General features: G+C 38.3%; 1 protein-coding gene across 5 annotated transcripts in view; it reads right to left on the bottom strand.

Annotated features, from left to right (window-relative positions):
* Positions 1-20,247, bottom strand: part of LOC134212399 (cytochrome b5-related protein-like) — a 198,092-nt gene that overhangs the window by 71,963 nt on the left and 105,882 nt on the right. For 2 of the 5 annotated variants that reach the window (XM_062690193.1, XM_062690200.1), the window contains exon 1: positions 458-633. The exons of 1 other annotated variant lie outside the window; for it this stretch is intronic. The gene's annotated coding sequence lies outside the window, so the exon portion shown is untranslated. Of the gene's footprint in view, positions 1-83; positions 235-457; positions 634-692; positions 769-20,247 lie in introns of those variants that run through there. 2 more of the 5 variants (XM_062690198.1, XM_062690194.1) reach the window with 2 other exon arrangements.

Raw genomic sequence — 20,247 nt, 5'->3', positions numbered from 1 at the left:
TTTAATTATAAAAAGCTGAATCTGGTGTAAAGTCTTCTGTAACTTTTTCACTTATAACACATAACCGAATCCATAACACTTACGCTATCGCACCAAACGCCGCCGATACCTTCGGATATTTTGTTAACAATATTTTGCACGAAGGATTGTTGCATGATAAAAAAATGTTCAAAACATTAATTCTAACACCCCGCTCTATCTCCCGTGTGCAACCAATTATCAGTTCTGACTCAGATTGAAAGCAATACGAACACACAAAATGCTCCAAATGCTTGAAGCCTTTGAATTTGTTTGCACATATTTCAAGCGTGGCTACTCATCTAATGTATTATGTTCCGCTTGTGTTCATTTAGCTTTTCAAGCCCAATTTATCTGTCAGATGCGATGTGTGTAGATGCGAAGCGACAATTCGAGGTTAATCAACGGAAAACTTTTTTCATGCCTATGCTATACGTACATGCTCTTCAAAGTTTCCAAAAATTTGGCGGTCAGTCGGTTTTTTCTTGAACAACAGTAACTGCCCAAAGTAACTGATTACATTAATTATTGATAAACGAAAAAAAAAAAATCACGCTCGAAGCCGAACTGGCAAACCGCTAGGCGACCTTCGCAGCAACGAAGGTATCAACTGATCGCGACGATGGACAATCGAAAACAGACCAACAGCAGCAAAGTAAGACTCCAAAACAAACCTCAGCGGGTGCGCACCATCCAGATTCTAGAGAGAATGCTCGTGACGATACGTTCTGTTTCCTACTTTTGAAAAACTTGTTTTTTTTTTCTCCCACACTTTTATAATCCGGAAGATGAAATCAATTAGTGGGACACATCTCGAAGTCGAATTTGCTTATGTTTCAGTTCGGCAGAGCCTATTTACTATCGTAAACGGTCGAGCCCACCGAAGTATAAATAAAACATGAATGAATTCGTCATCTGATTTATGGATTTGGTTTTGAACCTTGACTAAATTTACAGAACGAGTATAAAATAAAAAAGGAATTCATAATTATGTATCTGAAACAAGATAGTGTAATGAGCTAACAAACGCGAAAGGACATCAAAATTTAAATATGAAAACGAATATACATATTTGAAAACAGGTATTAACCGCTACTTGCTTGATAGCTTTGGCCCAGTTAGGAGGAAAAATAAATGACGATTGAATAATCAAGAAAGTACTTTCCTTTTCCTCAGAAATGTCTTGAATGATATTGAGCTGCGTTTTTGTATGTCACGGTTCAAGTTTAAGGTTGACTGCCTGTGTTTTGCATTTTCTTGAGCAGGTTTCTTACCATTCGTTCAACACAGAAGACTGCAAACGCATCTCATGGCTAGCTGCTAGAATGGCAGCATAGACTCTCATTTTCAGTTAGCCACACTAAGCGCATCGCTCAGGACGTTTAACTGTGACGACTGTATTCCTCAAATTTTCTTTAGTCTATAGATCGCGAAAGAAAACTCATTTTGAAAATAAACAAATTGTAAAGGTAACGAAATTTCGATAAGTTGTGCAGTGAATACCAATAGGCACTAGACCTCTTCATGTTTTCAAAAAGTATCGAAAATTCACCCGGTCAGCCCAGAATCACAATTCTTATGCTAAAATAAGCCTCTTGTCAAATTTTCAGCTAATTCGGATAAAATTTCGAGGTGTCAAAAACACCAACTGCTATGACTATTGAAAATAAAAATCATTGCCTGACAATCGTCCGATTATTGACTCATTTCAGATCAATTCATTAATCCGATTTCGTATTGAAGCACTCTTTTAATTTTTGTTTTCATTTGTAAAAAGAGATATATAAGCATAAAAGAATGAAAACTACTGTCGAAGTAATATTTATAAAAAATGTGTACCGCCATCGGGGATGACAATGAGTCTAGGAGATTAAATGGGATCTAGGTATGTGTTAAGTGTTCAGTCTGTACGACTGCGATGATGACGTTTCTGTCTATTATCCTTTTCAATTCCACTAATCATCATCATCTTCAAATATATTTTAATAAACTTGAAAACTTTTGTAATCAATTTTAAAACAATTTTAATACAATGGAATCTAAACAAAGAATTGTATTATTCCTCTAAGATGCTCATCAAGCTTAATTATTCCTAATTAGGTTTAATTGAAATGGAACGGCCACACAAGCGGACATGAGGAATTAAAATTCATAACTTCGGCTTACGGCACATCTATAATCCATTCCATTTCTGTTTCATAGGGTGCTAATTAAAACCATAGCACAGCTTGATAAAAAATCGTTTCGAATGCACGTAGACGATCTGCTATGGTTGAAGCCCTGACTTCCTGTGGCTGTTTCAGGTCATGTTTAAAAAAATACTTTTGCCAGAAGGTTTCTTGAAGGTTATATCGATTGTCTTTTGTAATGGTTTTCATATCGCCTCGACATTGTGATTGCGCGAACACTCTTTGTTTACAGTGAAAATTTGATAGTGTAAACTTATTGTTCTGGTTCTGGAACTTAATTTCATCCAACGAGGTTTATCGAAATTGAATAGGGCTATATATAGGCCAAAAATTTGCTTTGATATTTCAGATTTGTATCCTAAAAATTTGTTCATGTAACGTTATGGTTCTCTTTGGACTTAATAAGTTGTCTTTAATTTTTCAGAAATGAATAGAAAATAAATTTAAAAACCCAGAACAATCCACCTAGCAGTGATGGTTCCTTTCTCGTGTATTATAAAATGTAACAAGAAAAACACATAAGAGGGGTCAAAATTGCACTTTAGGGAGAGAGATTCAGTTATTTCCATCAATTCATATTTATTTGTGTTCATTGGAATGCATTACAGCAGTTTTTGAGTATTTTTTTGTACACATACACATACATACACACATACAAACATACAGACATTACCTCAATTCGTTGAGCTGCGTCGATTGGTATATAACACTATGGGTCTCCGAGCCTTCTATCAAAAGTTCGGTTTTGAAGTGATCATATAACCAAAACAAATAGGATTCCTCAATAATCCTACATTTCAAGACAAAATTTTCAAAACGACTTATCTGCTTTTGTAAACAAGGATTCAAACGACTATTTGACGAATCTGATAGCTCTCCCACGCAAACCAATACCATCAACAGGTAGCGGAAACCTTCACCTACCTATTGGTGGTGTTGGTTTGCGTGGGAGAGATATCAGATTCGTCAAATCGTCGTTTGAATCTTTGTTTACAAAAGCAGATAAGTCGTTTTGAAAATTTTGTCTTGATTTACACGCAATTAGCGGATGGCAGATTTTAATACAGTTCTACACTCCAAATAATCTAAACGTTGTTTCCACCTGATTTTTCAGGTACATTTTACGTGCACACGTAGCTACAAATGCTTCAGAAAATTCAGGTGAAACTTACGTGTCCGGTGAATTCTATCCAAAACTCAGGTAGAACTTACCTGATTTTCACGTAGAATGATAATTCTATCACAAAATCAGGTAAAAGTTACGTGAATTTCAGGTGAAAAAAACTATGTACTTTTTCAGGTGGAATCAACGTGCAGATTTTTTTGGGTGTATATTAAAACCTAGCAATATCTGTAGGGTTATGCGCTAATTCGTCTATGGCGCTAGTATCCGTCATATCAAATTCTAAATCACTAAATACTCGCGAATCGTAAACTAACATAATAAACTAATCATCTGGCGAGATAGAAAAAAGTGTACACTACGATCTGCATTCATTTAAATTACATTCCGGTGTTACTTACTTGAAATACAGTTAAATTTAACTTTGCGACTGTGACTTTTTGCACAATTTCCTAGGTTATCCGTGCGACGAAGGAAAATCCAGTTCGTTCACTGCTGTAGAAGACGCGCAACACCGTCACTAAAATCAAGGTAATTCACTGAATTTCACCGCACTTTTTCACATAAATTTCTCACTGCGCACTAAATAAAAGCAATGTTTATTGCTCAAGTGAAAAATAATTGAAAAATAACTACCGGAAGGCGTTCAAATTATCTATTTTTTCAAACTTTGGAGCGTTTGAAATTTATTTTCTTCGTCGCCTTGTTTATAGTCGAAAAACGCGTTGCCAAACTGGCGGTTTGAACTGAAATAATCTTATGTTACACATCGGATAATACATCATGCAGTCAATAAAAGTAGGGTAATAAAAGTAAAGTCTTCCAAATAAATATTTTTCATACACACTCGTCATTCATAATAAAATTTTCTACTATTCCAAAAGTTTGAAACAGGAGAAATAATTTCATAGTAGAAATTTGTTGGCAGCACTACCCACGTACATGTTAAGCATGTGTGTTAGTAGTTTGACAGACTGAGGCATTTAACTGAATGGCAGCACAATCAAAACCATTTTTATGCGGTCGAAATGGGATTGCACTAGGAAATTTTTGTTAACTGGAACCGAAATAAACTTTCAAAATTGACCGAAATGATAGTTATTCTGCTTTTTTTTCCAGTAGGCTGGGAATCTGCATCCAGACACCGGTGGGCTACCGGCGAACGGGGTTTAGCTATTGCCGACCCGCTAAAACCACCCTGTTCACAGACCCTGAGTCTCCCCGGAACAGACTTTTCGGCATTACTTCTGGGAGGGGTCCGTGCTACTACGCACGCCCACATACTAGCTACCCACTAGCTTCAAATCACAACTAGCTACCCGCTAGTTCCTCTACCTCATAACTAGCTACCCACTAGTTCCACTACTACTTAACCAACTACCCGCTGGTACCTCACCCTCGAGTCTAGCTACCCACTAGTCGGCGCTATCCGACTGCTGCTCGGCGCGCCAATTGCGCTGCAAGATGCTGGCAATCTGAGTGGTAGCGGCCGAGACCGCGTTCCACTTATCAACCTCTTGACACATCCTCTGGATAAGACTATCCGGAGTAGTGTCCCTCCCGCACACCTCTAGCATTCCGCTTCTAACATCGACGAAACGAGGACATACGAATAGTACGTGCTCGGCAGTTTCGTCGACCCCTGGGCAGTCCGGGCAGACGGGAGAGTCCGTATGCCCAAACCTATGTAGGTACCACCTAAAGCAGCCATGGCCTGACAGGAACTGTGTCAGATGGAAGTGAACTTCCCCATGCCTCCTATTAACCCATCTTGATACGCTAGGTATCAGCCGATGGGTCCACCTACCCTATAGAAGAGTTATCCCAGTCCCGTTGCCACTTGATAGTCGAAGTGACTCTAATGGCTTTACGGGCTCCTCTGGTTCCGCGCATGTCGAAACTCTCCTCGTCTTCCCGTATGACTAGTCCAATGGGTTACATACACGCAATCACACAAGCGGCATCCCGTGATACCGTGCGGTAGGCACTTATCACTCTGAGACACGCTAGCCTGTGTACACTCTCCAGCTTCTGCAGGTTACGTTCGACGCTAAGCGCCGAGGAACAAGCTGGACCGCCGTATCTGAGGATCCCAAGTAACACATGCAACATCCTTCTATCAGAAAAATAATAAAAATGGTTATTAATGAGTTGTATCTGAGATCGATCATAACTGTACGTTTTTAAACAGTGATTAATCTGTCTCCAATGTTTATCTTTTAATCGTCATGCCCAATGTTTCAATTATACTGAATTAAAACATCAAGTTTCAAATCTCCATAGATATAACTTACATATAACCCATTTAAATCATGAAAACAAAATAAAGAAATGTAAAGGTAAATTTGAAACACAATTAAAACACACGGGATGTAAATGCCAAAAATGTTGTATTTCCAATTCACTGGTTTGTATCTATTTTACAACCTTGCTAGAAAATCAATTCAACCCTAGTATTCGTATTCCGACCGAGCTAACGCTGATTTCTCTTGATAGTTTACACACATTTATCAGCGTATATAATTATAGATTAGCAAAGCACTTTTTGAAGTACGTAACCAAAATTCATAAGCAAATGTAGCACAATACGGTCCAATTTTTTCGTCGGATTATATCTCGAAATCCTGGAGAATAGCACTTTTTCAATAATCATGGACATAAGATTCTCCGTCGAGTTCTTTACAAGATATGCCCTAATCAAGTTGCTGAAAGTTTTGTCCGGTCGGCATAGATTATATTCATGTGTAATCCTCGCATTTCTCATCTGAAAAATATCCAATAGTCAGATATAAATAATCAAAACAATAGTATTATATGTTACCTGCCACCCTTGGATTGTTCGATCTAAATAATATTCGAGAGAATGATCAAAACGATCACTTCTAAAAGCTAAACCGTGAAGAAATTAAATTTAACATATTTCCGACTTATTATTTGTCATTGTTTTCGTTAAACTCAAATACAACTTATGTGTAACTATCACTTAGAACTGTCATTAATTGAATGTTATATATCTGTTGCTTGATATACTAATGCACAACATAAGAAATAAATATCAGGAGGCATGCGTAGGGTTTCCATACTGCCGCAGTTATCAAATAATTATACATAAATCAATAAACATTTTAAATTAATTGTTTACAATGTAATTACAATTGATATTGAAAGAGCAATACATGGCACCAGTCATCTGTCTACAATGATGGCAATGCAGAAACTAGCATTGTTGAGGATTAACACCTGCAAAAATATTCAGACATTGATTTCGCACCACATTTTCATTATATATTTAACAAATCATGATCATTATTTTAAATATGGCTAATTTTGACCATCTCCACATAATCAGAACGCATTCGATTGATTTTAATATTACTGATTCAAACTTTCTGAAAATTTTGTACAAAGTTTACAACATGAGGATCTGATATTCCTTGCAGGTGAAGGACTTTCCAGTAGCTTTGTTTTGTACTACATAAGATGGTGGAGGGAAATCTGCAAGTGCCATTTTGAGAAGTGTCCGGTATTGGGAGGTGTCCGGCGCTGGGGGATCTCCCCCTAGATGTTTTAGCATTTTCTAGTCTATTGTTTAGAGTTTTAAACAATTATTTTGTAAATCAAACCTTTACCATAGAACCAGCTTTATATAAAAATGAATTATGTGTCCTCAAATACATCTGGTAGCCCTAGACATGGAGCCCGTTGAACCAAAATGGCTATAAACTTAGGAACGAAATGTTTAAATTGAATGCATTGAAAATATAATTGGCACTTGGCGCTTGTAAAATACAGGACCAGAATGTATAAGTTCACAATAAATTCAAAAGCGCTTGGCAAAATTCTGTTATTTCAACCCAAAATGGGAGTATGATGATGCATATCTAATTGTAGTTATTATCATGGATAATCCAAAATAGACGCTGGAGTGGAATCTGTAACGCATTTGCATTCCTCGTCTTGCACGATTGCAAGTTTGTTTACATTGCTATGATTGTTTTATATTGGTTATAAAAATGTTCCAGAAATATATCAAATGCAACTTTATTATGTTTTATATTGACTCCACCTCTTGCGCTTTTTTCGCTTTAAATGAGTTATAAAGAAGTGCCTAACCCAAAAATCAGGCACTCAATTTGGTTATAAATATAACAGGTAAACCAATATACGATCAAGTGTGTTGCTTGGGATAGATACTGCAACCCCAGCTAATAACCTGCGTCTGCTGGAGCGCACTCCCGAGCTATTGGACATCATCCTGGATAATGCCGCAATAGCTGTCGAAGCTCTCCTGCAGGCGTAATCTACGTGACTGCCGAAGTTCAGTCTATCGTCGATCAGCACCCCGAGGAGCTTCACCTCCCGCTTGGAAATGATCTCACAGTCGCCCACGCGAACCACTGCCTCCTGTACCGACTTACGTTTGTTAACAACAACCAACTCTGTTTTGTGATGAGCTAGCCCCAGCTGCCTTGAGCTCATCCATTCCTCTACTATAGCGATCGCGTGGGCCGCCGTAAGTTCCACTTCCTCAATCGACTCTCCGTAAACCTCCAGCGTTATGTCGTCGGCGAAGCCAACGATCTTAACACCTGGGGGGAACTTCAGTCTTAAAACACTATCGTACATAGTGTTCCATAGCACCGGGCCCAGGATAGATCCCTGAGGGACTCCTGCGGTGATAGAAGCACTACCCTCCCCTTCATCGGTCTCGTATAAGGGTACGCGATTCTGGAAATAGCTTTCCAAAATGTTGTACAGGCCCACCGGAATGCCCAAACCGGAGTAACGAGAGCGCGATGGCATCCCAGCTTGCACTGTTGAATGCGTTCTTGACGTCGAGCGTCACTATCGCACAGAATCGAGTTCCCCTCCGCTTGCGTTGTATCGCTACTTCCGCAGTTTTCACAACCGAGTTGATAGCATCCACCGTGGACCTACCCTTACGAAACCCAAACTGATTGCTTGACAGGCCGTTCGTACCTTCGGTGTACGGGGTAAGCCTGTTGAGGATAATCCTCTCAAGCAACTTCCCTGTGGTGTCCAGTAGGCAGATTGGTCTGTACGCCGATGGGTCACCTGGTGGTTTCCCGGGCTTCGGCACCTATCGGGGAAACTGCGCTCGTCCAGGCATCTCTGCATGGCTGTCCTGAACATGTCCGGGTTAGCCATGATCGCTGCCTTCAGAGCGAGGTTTGGAACTCCGTCGGGCCCCGGAGCTTTGTTCGTGTCAAGGGTTCGGGCCACCGCAAGCAACCGTTCGTCACCGCTGCCACTTCAGCCACTTCAGCACTCGCGTTCTGCGGTGCTGGGGGTGGCCAAGGGCTTGTGGCATGGGACGGGAAGAGAACCTCGATAATGCGATTCAACCTTTCCGGCGACCGTTCGGGAGGCGCCAACCCCCCTCTGGTCTTCGCCATTACTATCCTGTAGGCATCGCCCCAAGGATTAGCATTGGCGTTCAGGCATAGGTTGTCAAAACACTTCCTCTTACTGCTACTGATGGCCTTGTTAAGGGCCAACTTCGCAGCTTTGAACGTCAACGTTATTCTGCATGAAGTCACAGATAAGTCATCCAGTTATCCAAGAAATGGCTTGAGCTCAGGAACAAAGATTTGCAGTCCTGTTTAAAGTATGGTACATGCTCCTTGTGGTACAGAGAAAGGATACGTAGATGATCAATTTTCCGATTTCAAATATGGAACATGCTCTCTGTAGTACAAAGAACAGAATGCGTTCACAGCATATGTTTTTGGTCATCCAAGAAATCCCTGGAGTAAGGCCTTTCGATCTACATGCGTAACTGAAGATCAGTTTTTCGGTTTCAAATATGGTACATGCTCTCTGTAGTACAAAGAACAGAATGCGTTCACAGCAAATGTTCTTGGTCATCCAAGAAATCCTTGGAGTAAGGCCCTTTGATCTACACGCGTAACTAAGGATTAGTTTTCCGGTTTCAAATATGGTACATGCTCTCTGTAATACAAAGAACAGAATGTGTTCTAAGGCATATGTTCTTGGTCCCCCAAGAAATCCCTAGAGTAAGGCCTTTTGATCTACACGCGTAACTGAAGATCAGTTTTCCGGTTTCAAATATGGTACATGCTCTCTGTAGTACAAAGAACAGAATGCGTTCACAGCATATGTTCATGGTCATCCAAGAAATCCCTGGAGTAAGGCCTTTCGATCTACATGCGTAACTGAAGATCAGTTTTCCGGTTTTAAATATGGTACCTGCTCTCTGTAGTACAAAGAACAGAATGCGTTTACAGCATAAGTTCTTGGTCGTCCAAGAAATCCTTGGAGTAAGGCCTTTTGATCTACATGCGTAACTACAGATCAATTTTCCGGTTTCAAATATGGTACATGCTCTCTGTAGTACGAAGAACAGAATGCGTTCACAGCATATGTTCATGGTCATCCAAGAAATCTCTGGAGTAAGGCCTTTCGATCTACATGCGTGACTGAAGATCAGTTTTCCGGTTTCAAATAGTGTACATGCTCTCTGTAGTACAAAGAACAGAATGCGTTCACAGCATATGTTCTTGGTCATCCAAGAAATCCCTGGGGTAAGGCCTTTTGATCTACACGCGTAACTAAAGATCAATTTTCCGGTTTTAAATATGGTACATGCTCTCTGTAGTACAAATAACAGAATGCGTTCACAGCATATGTTCTTGGTCATCCAAGAAATCCCTGGGGTAAGGCCTTTTGATCTACACGCGTAACTAAAGATCAGTTTTCCGGTTTTAAATATGGTACCTGCTCTCTGTAGTACAAAGAACAGAATGCGTTTACAGCATAAGTTCTTGGTCATCCAAGAAATCCTTGGAGTAAGGCCTTTTGATCTACATGCGTAACTACAGATCAATTTTCCGGTTTCAAATATGGTACATGCTTTCTGTAGTACAAAGAACAGAATGTGTTCACAGCATATGTTCTTGGTCATCCAAGAAATTCCTAGAGTACGGCCTTTCGATCTAAACGCGGAACTAAAGATCAATTTTCCGGTTTCAAATATGGTACATGCTCTCTTCATAATGGGTACATTCCATATTCAGAACAGGCCTTTGGATCGTTGGTAACGCGTGTCGACCTGAAGGCCTCCACTTCAGGTATTTCTTGGATATCCGCGAACGGCTTTCATTCGCAGATTCTGTTATATGTACCACAATGGGTACATTACATTTACAAAACAGGCCTGTAGATCATTGGTTATGTCTGTAGGCATGATGACCTGATCAAAACAGGCCTGTAGATCATTGGTTATGCCTGTAGACCTGATGGCCTTCACTCCAGGAAATTCTTGGATAACCGTGAAGATCTTCCATATGCAGATTCTATCATATGTACCACAATGGGTACATTACATTTACAAAACAGGCCTGTAGATCATTGGTTACGCGTAAAGATCTGAATGCCTCCACTTCAGGTGTTTCTTGGATAACCGCGAACATGCTCCATACACATATTCTATTGTATGTTTCACAATGTACACATATCATATTCAGAACAGGCCAATATTAATTGAATTAATGTTATTTTTATTTAACACGGTATGACACCGCATAAAAAAGTAATTTGGTGTACTTGTAGAAATCGCACACCAATACCAACAGATTTATTTGACAGCAATCCATCGAATGTTAGACTGGACGAATGAAAATGCTCATGGACGTAAACAGATTTTCATAAGACAAATTTAAAAATTTTGAAGGGTGTTTTTGATTGCCGATTCTCAATAAACTATGATTTGTTCAATGCGCTAATAGTACACAATGAAAACTAGGAACTCTAAAATACGTGTTACATACAACTTAGTTAGAGTAAGTAGTTCGGATAGCGTATAAATTAGATTTGAAAACCAAGCATTACCTACTACGACGGGAATTAGCTCACTACCCTATACAATTTTGGCGTATACAAATTCGACAAATAACAAACGATGTATTAAAATCTGATAAACTTGTATTTTTTTAATACAATATCTGTATAAAAAGTATTTTGCAGAAAAGTATATGCCAAAATAATACAAAAATTTTAATATTTGTGTTCTGGGTGTAGAATCAAAAGATTAGTAATCCCAAGGTAATATACACAAAAAAAATGCGCTATTGCGGACTTAAACTGGGACACGGTGTGGCACGTGACCCACAAATTCGAATATTTACCCTTAAATTTAAGCAGGGGAACTGTTTCCATTTCTGCTATATTCATTTCATCGCGAAAGGAAAAAATACAGCACCAATATCGCACAAAATTTTGCTAACATACATGCTCACTGTTGAAAAAAATCACAAAAACTCAAAGGTGCAGCCCAATCGGGTTGTACGCAAAGATGACGTAGGACTACGTAGCTATACGAAATGAATGGTATTTGCCATAATAATTTGTGTCTCTTTATTAAGATTGAGCAAACTGCTCGGAGGTCAACTGAATCAAGAAGGCGAATAGTTGATCCCACTTGGATGGACTTTGAGTCTCTAACCATGGAATTAGCATAACTCATAGGCCTCATCGCCGCTGAGGTCATTCGACTGGCTTTCAGTGGAGGATATCACACCGAAGAAGACACCATCCTCAGAAATGTCCGAAATAAAGGAGAAATAAGCAGAATCAGAAGTGGCATGAAACCAAACGCAAATATATTTATTTGCGAAGTTTGGTTTTCGCCCGCGATTTCAACGTACGTGTCAAAGTGAGGAGAACTTCAAGAAATAATTACACATAGTTCTTTTCAGGACTTGAACTATTTATCCAAAAAGAGGTATCGGCGTCTGCATCGATTTGACTGTCATCGGCGAAAAGTGAAAATTTTTGGCAATATTTCTTGGTTTTGTTTCTGTTAGTCATTGGAATTGAAATCATTTTTTTTTCCGAGCCGTTGTTCACCGATGAGTGGTTGCTGTAGATAGTTTCCACTGAGGTGGCGTCTTCATTGATTTTATACAAAAGCCACCGTTTTATACAAAAGAAAGTTGATCCGACTATCCGAAATAAACTTTCTTCAAAGTGCAAAACTCGAATTTGATAGCGCGTCGGAGGGAGATAGTGCAGTAAATTTGAATGGATGGGATCACTATCAGCAACCAAACTACCACGCCAAACCCGATGCCACCGAAACAGTTCATTATCGCAATTAACTCTTTCTTTCCATAAAATGTTGGTCCTGAGAAGAACCAATTTTCTTTTCCCAATGCTGCTTTCCAACTAACTGACAACACAATTTGTAATAAATTTTCAGCATCGGCACTGGCGGTGCGGGATCGCCACAGTGCTATTTTTATGGTCAACCCTTTCTTCATATGAAATGCTGGTTCGTTGAGGTTGAATGAACTGCAGCAGCACATCGAGCACCACCTCTTCATTCCAATGCGATGGATTTCCGTTGAAAATGTTACCAGCGCCTCCGTGATGTTGTGTCCGCTCCGCTGCGATCGCTTTGATGCGTCCGCTCTGCGTAAAATCTTGTTCAAACGGAAGATTAGATCCAAACCCGCAAGTGATTGATTTTTGATGTCTGTGCTAGTGATGCATGTACGTGATTGGTTAGTTTACCTATTTCTATACTTTTATTAATTATTGATAATAAATAGTTTAAAAAATATTTTTTTCATATGAATACAAAGAAGCGTTGACTCATCTTTGATCGTATGGTCCAAAAAAATTGAAAATCCATCGAGAAACGGCTGAGATATTAAAGTTTAAAGTCTATCATATTTTCGTGACGGTCCCCAATTTTCGCAATCGTAAATGGGACCCCAATATAGAAAAGACAGACGTAGTCCTAGGTCAAAATATTGTTGATATGAAGCAGAATCCGGTTGATTCTACCGTATTTGTATCTTCGTGCAGGGTTCATAGAGGCCGTACACTAATTACTTAACCGATTCAATACGGATGGGTCATATATGACCCAAGACGAAAATCAGCTCTCAAAAACCAGCTTTACGAGATAGAGCTTTGCTTTCTGCAGCAAAAATGTTCAAAAATAACTGCTCCATCCTGGAAAAATATTGCATAGGTCTGGTTACGGGCGCTACGATGATCTAGAGAATCCAAACTATCCTTGAGTTGTAATTTTGATGTTCTTAGGAATCAGCACCATACTTTATCATTCTTGTTAAAAAATTGAAAATGAAATGCTTAATTATAAAATCCAGCGCCTGCCCAGCGGTATAACAGATCTTTTTCAATATCTACGATACTCCAAACTGTCCTTGAATTCAGATCTTAATGTTCAAATCGATCAACAAGAAGATCTACGATGTCCTCACTATTTTTATAAGTTAGAATAGCTCCACAGTACCTCGTAACACCGTTACAGACACATTACAGACTTCACTCGACATCTGTGACTCTCCAAACTATCCTTGAGTATAGATCTTAATATTCAAATCGATCAACAGGAAGATCTTCGATGTGTGAACTATTTTTATGAGTTGGAATAGCTCCACGGGACTTCATTACATCATAACAGACAAACTAAAAAATTCGTTTGACATGTACGACACTCCAAACTATCCATGAGCACAGATCTTAATATTCAAATCGATCAACATGAAGATCTTCGATGTTCTCATTAGTTTTATGAGTTGGAATAGCTCCAAGGTACCTCGCAACACCATTACAGACACACCAAAGAACTCGATCAATATCTACGACACTCCAAACTATCCTTGAGTACAGATCTTAATATTCAAGTCGATCAACATGATGGTCTTCGATGTCCTCATTAGTTTTATCAGTTGGAATAGCTCCGAAGCACCTCGTAACCAGTACTGGTAGTTGCATAATATTGCAAAATACTACAGCCGAAAAAAATAAAATAAAAATATAAAACTGGATTCGATTTATGGATCTTGTGATTGATAGTCCTTCACTCTACCTCAGCACCATTCAACACTTCGAAGGGACTGCATGTTGATTCACCATAAAAACCATTCGATTATGAAGTTTTGTACTCGAGTTTCCTGTTACTTGATTGCACTATGACCGGAATAAAATATGAGTTGTCAAAACGTTGAACAATGCTAAGTCAAACATGAAGATATATTCAACTTTTCTGTGACTTAATTTAAACAAACAACTCAAATTTGAAAGACGCATCGAAGTTACGTGGTAACAAAATATGCAACTTAATGATTTTGTTTCGTGTTTGCAACATGCAGTGCAGAATTCTTTGATTGTTTGTTTCCAAATGCCAATTGCAATGTTGATAAAACATTGATCACAATTCGGTCGTGTTTGACATCTTGATGCAACTTTTGCGTGCTTTGATGTTTTTCCAATGCCTTTAATGAAACTGAATAGAAACAAGGTGCTTTTTGAAAAATGTTGCGTGTGCTATTTGGGTACAGAATTCGTTGAACTTTAACGACACATCAAACTGTCTTTGAGCTCAGATCCAAATATTCAAATGGATCAACAAGAATATCTTTGATGTCTCCACTATTTTTATGAATTGTAATCTCTCCACGGTACCTCGTAACACCACTACAGACACACTACATACTTCGGTCGACATCTACGACTCTCCAAACTATCCTTTAGTACAGATCTCAATATTCAAATCGATCAACTTGAAGATCCTCGATGTTCCTACTAGTTTTATGAGTTCGAAAAGCTCCACGGGACTTCATTACACCATTACAGACACACCACAGAATTCGTTCAATATCTACGACACTCCAAACTATCCTTGAGTACAGATCTTAATATTCAAAACGATCAACATGAAAATCTTCGATGACACAACTATTATTATGAGTTGAAATAGTTCATGTATGGTATCGTAGATATTATTTGTATATGCTGGTGTAATAATGTCCCATGAGGCTTCTCAAACTAACATACAGGCTCGAGAACCTATGGATTACTCTGTTGGTCTTGTAGACCTTCTTCTTCTTCTTATTGGAATTACATCCCCACACTGGGATAGAGCCGCCTCGCAGCTTAGTGTTCATTAAGCACATCCACAGTTATTAACTGCCAGGTTTCTAAGCCAGGTTACCATTTTTGCATTCGTATATCATGAGGCTAACACAATGATACTTTTATGCCCAGAGAAGTCGAGACAAATTCCAATCCAGCCACCCTCAGCATGGTCTTGCTTTGTAGACCTCCAATATATGAATTCAAGAATGCTTTGGAGTATCGTAGATATTCTGGGTTTAATGTATTATGTATATACTGGTGTAATGATGTCAAATGGGACTTCACCAACTAACACACAAGCTCGGAAACCTATGAATTGCTCTGTTGGTCTTGTATACCTCCAATATCTGAACTCGAGAATGATTTGAAGTACAACAGGAACTCTGAGAATGTTGTGGTTTGTGTATACTGGTGTAATGATGTCCCATAGGGTTGCTCCAACTATCACACAAGCTCAGGATCCTATGAATCACTCTGTTGGTGTTGTAGACCTCCAATATCTGAACTCAAGAATGGTTTGGAGTACCGTAGCTGTTCTGGGAATGTTTAATTTCTTATATACTGATGTAATGATGTCCCATGGGGCTTCTGCAACTAATACACAAGCTCGGGAATCTTTTGAATTACTCCGTTGATCTTGTACACCTCCAAGATCTGAACTCAAGAATGGTTTGGAGTACCTTCGATATTCTGAGAATGATGATTTTTTATATACTGACGTAATAATGTCCTATGGGGCTTCACCAACTAACACACAAGCTCGGAAACCTATGAATCACTCTGTTGATCTTGAAGATCTCCAATATCTTAACTCAAGAATGATTTGGAGTACCGCAGGAGCTCTGGGAATGTTTTGATTTGTATATACTGGTGTAATGATGTCCCATGGGGTTGCTTCAACTAACACACAAGCTCAGGACCGTATGAATCACTCTATTGGAATGGTTGACCTTCAATATCTGATCTCAAGAATGGTTTGGAGTACCATAGCTATTCTGGGAATGTTAAATTTTTTTTAAATACTTATGTGATGATGTCTAATGGGGTTTCTACAACTAACCAACAAGCTCAGGATTCTATCAATCACCCTGTTGGTCTTGAAGACCTCCAAGATCTGAACTAAAGAATAGTTTGGAGTACCGTTGATGTTCTGGTAACACTGCGATTTGATAAAAATAGTTTACTTATGTCTCAAGTATCATTTCCAACTTCATATTAGGATTGAGGCCCCGTAAAACGCTTTGAAGTTTATGTAGATTAGATCATGAAGATCTAAACTCAAGGTAATTTTGGAAGCCCTAAAAGATCTAAAAAAAATATTTTCCCCCATATTTCTACTTTTTTATGAATTGCATCCGTTTTTTAAGCAGTATGTCAAAAACTTGTGTTGAAATATGGCGAAAAAAATCCGTGTTGAATCGGTTAAAGGATAGAGTTGAAACCAAGGTTGAAACTAATCTTGTGCAGAAGAGTTTGAATATTTTGGTGAAAAATATTGGAATATTTTGATTATTATTTTTCAGTGGCGCATATTGCCCTGCATCGTTCATTTTGGATTGAAATTCTCAATTTTGGAATAAAATTGTTTTGTTGCAATATTGCTGGATTTACATGGAAATTTTGATAATGACTGATATGTTAGATTATTGATAAACACCTCGAAAATGCATGTTTTCGAATGAAATCATTATTAAATTTAGTAATTAGCTTAGGGGGCGCATATTGGCCGCATTTCCCCTATAGTTAGGTACCTTTTTAAAGGATTTGAAGATTATTTTGTTATTCACAGTAGCATAGTCCATCCATTCATCTTCTTTCTGCTTTTTTATTTCTGATTTACTCTGCAAAAAAAACTTACAACTTCTCATAACCAAGAAATAAGCCGCCTCATATCTCACTTTTCAAAAGCAAAGAACTTATGCCCTTCATCGTATAATGTTTTTCTTTACCCGTTTGACATCAAAGTCAAATATAATATTTTATAACATTAACTCGACGATCCCTGTGCCACTCATGACGTCAAACGCCAGGGCAGCTGAAATCCGCAGAACCTGAACCAGTCCTTAAATTATGTAACATTCTAAACTTATGTCTCCACAAAGGTTTCCATCAACAATATGGGCCGTATCCAACCGTATTATTAATTGGATGATATCGTCTATAAAATATGCCTATCAAACCAGCTACACTTTAACCAATCAATCCGGATTTGCATTTCGTTGGAAATTTTCCATCCAGCAACGTATCAAACAAAGAACGAATTTGATGCTATGTGAACAATGTTCTTCCTCGGATTGTAAAATAAAGTAGGTAATCTTGAGTGCTGGTTTTTTGGCACTGAAATAATAACCTTTTATGCAAAAATAATATTTTCAATTGACCTTTCCCGTCAAAATGTTTCATTCGCCCAATCTATGCGTAAATTTAATTTATGTCATTTCTCAATGAATCGATATTTTTTTATACTTATGAAAATAAAACCAATAAATCGAAAATGTGCTGTTTTTTAAATTTGACTGATTTAGAACCAACAACAGGCCGGTTTACACGGGCAGCACTTTTTCAGTTTTTTAGGCTCAATTGAATTCTGTTATTTAAAACATCAGAAGCATTTCAGAACTTTCCGATGACCAATATCAAATTGCATTTTTTTATTTACAAAAAATGTTGGAAAACTTTTTTTTGCTTTTCTTGTTAACTGTACTTAAAGGTCACTGCTGCAACTGATTGTAACTTTACGTATATAGGTATTATTATAACGGTACCTGTTTGGTTCTTCCTTAGCCGTGCGGTAAACAAGGCCATGCTCAAGGTAGCTGGGTTCAATTCCCAGTCCGGTCTAGAACATTTTCGGGTTGGAAATTTTCTCGACCTCCCTGGACATAAAAGTATCATCGTGATAGCCTCATGATATACGAATGCAAAAATAGTAACTTAGCTTAGAAACCACCCACTTAACAAATGTGAAAGTGTTTAATGAAAGATGTGAGACGGCAATGTCCCAGTGGGGGATATAATTCCAATAAGAAGTAGAAAAAGAAGAAGAAGCAGAAGAAGAAGCAGAAGAAGAAGAAGACCGGTTTGGGTCTAAGGGCTTCAGATTATCATGAAACTTTTTCCATAAGCAGATTTGATAGATAGGGGAAGTGTACCGGTTTTGGCAACCTTGAAAAATGCAAATTTACCAAAAAAAAATGTCGATCAATTTCAACAGCGAAGAAAGATAAGGGATATATCTCTTGTTAGAGCTAATAAAATCCTCGAAAATTGCTTTACTTTTGGAGTTATGCGAGAAACTGGCCAAATAAGGAACATAGTCAAAACTGGTACAGTTACCCTAATATGTATGAGAAAATATAAAAAATCTATGTCTACTATTTTTCCGGAAAACACCGAGGACATTTCAATGCCAAATTTTCGAAACTCTATACCTATAAGAACATTGAATTATTGTCGGAGACGAGCCGAGCCGAGCCAGACACAAAAAAAAAAAAAAAAAAAAAACGTTGAATTATTTTTATCTCACAACTACTTATTTACAGTCTATCCAATTTTTTTTTGTGTCTGGCGTGTTTCTGAGATCATGATGAGATGAGATCTGCTGAGGACTTGGAAATAAGAAAGTGACAACACAGTTTCCCCCACGCCTTGTGAAATAACACAGCTTTTTTGACCGAAATAGCAAATATTACTTAAATTTCTGTCTAGAAGATCGATATGAGGCTGTTATAAATTGCAATAACGAGGTCGACCTCTTCTCCATTACCATTAATGGTGTTGGAACAGAATAAACATACATCGCAGAACTGTTCAAATATTCAACTCATCGCAAAAATAGTAACAACAAATATAACCAAGGGTATCGCGCTGCGTTAATCAAAAATTAGAAGACAAATGTGAACAGGTGTTCAAACAGGTTGCTGAATGCGTCGTCCAGCATATGCAGATACTAATTAGTCCCGTGGGATGATAAAACACCACCACCAACCTGAACGTAAGTAGAAAAAAATGTACCCAATTGTCCTCGTGAAGTTGGCCCTCAAAGAAAAGTAGAAGCCTTCGCTCCGGAAGGCAAATATCAATGAAAGCCTAGATGTTGCATGAAAGTATATTTCCCAGCCAATTAGTTCTGAACAAGTATTGTTGGGAAACACGAAAGCAAGTATGAACTAGAAATCCCAAATAGATGGCAAATAACTCGTTTACATGAAGTTGAGTGACTATACCAAAAATAAATTCGGTTGCTAAGCTTGAAGGTGGATCCTTCATAGTGTGGGGATGATTTCCTCGGAAAGGAAATAGTAATATTGACAGAAACGATGGTAAAATAATTTGGAAGTCCATAGGGGAGTTCCACTTGCGAATATGAACAAGAATTTTTCAGTAACGATCAAATGGATTAATGCGGATGTTTATTTTTCAGTATGAAATGAACCAAAACAATATGAAATAACCCAAAAACATATACTGTGAACGCATTTTATTCTTCTTATCACTAAGAGCATGTAGCATATTTGAAACAGATTGGCTGGCCATTGGTAACGCGTGTAGACCCAAAGGGCATAACTCCAAGGAATTCTTGAATGTCCAAAAACATATATAAACTGTGAACGCTTTTTAAGCTTAGTATCACTAAGAGTATTTACCACATTTGAAACGGTGTCAGCCCATTTAGCCGATTGTCGTTTGGCCGAAAAGTTAAGCAAATTGACGTCGGATTACGAATAGTGAATAGTGAGAAATGAAAAGTAGGAAGTGAGAAGTGTAAAGTGAACTGTGAACTGAGAACAGAGAACTTCTTCCTTTGTCCTTCTTCCTTCTTTCTTCTTCCGTTTTTCTTCCAACGCCCTTCTAACCTCTTCCTTCTTTTTTCTTCCAGCTTCTTCATTCTTCCTTCTTTCTTTTTTCTTCTTCCTTCTTCTCTCTTTCTTCCTTCTTTATTCATTCTTCCTTCTTCCCTCTTCCTTCTTCCTTCTTCCTTCT

Source organism: Armigeres subalbatus, chromosome 2, assembly GCF_024139115.2.
Source record: "Armigeres subalbatus isolate Guangzhou_Male chromosome 2, GZ_Asu_2, whole genome shotgun sequence".
Taxonomy (NCBI): domain Eukaryota; kingdom Metazoa; phylum Arthropoda; class Insecta; order Diptera; family Culicidae; genus Armigeres; species Armigeres subalbatus.
Note: the sequence above shows the minus strand (reverse complement) of the source record. Positions and strands in the feature narration are given on the sequence as shown.